The sequence below is a fragment of the Myotis davidii genome, unplaced genomic scaffold (genome assembly GCF_000327345.1).
Source record: "Myotis davidii unplaced genomic scaffold, ASM32734v1 scaffold309, whole genome shotgun sequence".
NCBI classification, from domain to species: Eukaryota; Metazoa; Chordata; class Mammalia; order Chiroptera; family Vespertilionidae; genus Myotis; species Myotis davidii.
In genome coordinates, this window is record NW_006383013.1 from 161,246 (window position 1) to 162,301 (window position 1,056).

Genomic DNA, 1,056 nt, shown 5'->3' on the forward strand with positions numbered 1-1,056 from the left:
GCTTCTACTGAGAGGATAGAGTTGACTCCCAATGTTCCGGAGGTCCGTGGTGCCTTAACATGTCCAGGCGACAGGAGTGGAATGTAAGGCTGGCTGGGAGGTGGCTGTGCCAGCTGCAAAACTGAGAGGTCAATTAAAAGATATCCTGCCCTCCAGAGTGGCCCAGCTGGTGGAGTGGCTCAGTGGTTGAGCATGGGCCTGTGAACCAAAGGGTTGCCAGGCCAGGGCATATACCTGGGTTGCAAGTTCCATCCCCCAACTGGGGGGAACCAAACCAATCCATGCTTCTTTCTCTTTCTCTTTCTCTCTCTCTCTCTCTCTCTCTCTCTCTCTCTCTCTCTCTTTCTCTCTGAAAAGTCTTTTTTAATAATATAAATGAGATCCCCAAATCCTGGGTTGATTCACAAGGAAATCATCTTAATAGCTTTAAGAACATTAACTCAGAAATATAAAACTCTTGCCCTCTAACCGGTTGCTCAGTGGATAGAGCGTCGACCTGCGGACTGAATGGTCCCAGGTTCGATTCCGGCCAAGGGCATGTACCTTGGTTGCAGGCACATCTCTGGTAGGGGGTGTGCAGGAGGCAGCTGATCGATGTTTCTCTCTCATCGATGTTTCTAACTCTATCCCTCTCCCTTCCTCTCTGTAAAAAATCAATAAAATATATTTTTAAAAATGGAAAAAATATCCTCTGGTGAGGATTAACACTAAAGAAAAGGAAAAGACAGTTGTAATTTTTAAAATTATTTTTTATTGTTGATACTATTACAGATATCTCCATTTCCCTTCCATTATCCAGCCCCTATCCATCCCTAGGTCTTCACTACCCAATTGCCCCTCCTATGCCTATCCTATCCTATATGATAAAACCCTAATATGCAAATAGACCAAACAACAGAACGACCGGTCCCTATGACATGCACTGACCACTACACGGTGGCGGGAGCCTCTCCCACCTCTGTGGCAGTGCTAAGGCCCCCTCAGGGGATGTCTGCCTGCTGGCTTAGGCCCACTCCCCATAAATGTGCACTGGGCCTCTAGTCTACACTAATAAAA

General features: G+C 46.5%; 2 protein-coding genes across 5 annotated transcripts in view; one reads left to right on the forward strand and one right to left on the reverse strand.

Moving 5' to 3' along the window:
- The window catches only part of HEATR4 (HEAT repeat containing 4), a 63,564-nt gene that overhangs the window by 50,540 nt on the left and 11,968 nt on the right, over positions 1-1,056 (reverse strand). The window lies entirely within an intron of this gene.
- Positions 1-1,056, forward strand: part of LOC102759368 (acyl-coenzyme A thioesterase 1) — an 11,519-nt gene that overhangs the window by 887 nt on the left and 9,576 nt on the right. The gene's annotated exons all lie outside the window — the stretch shown is intronic.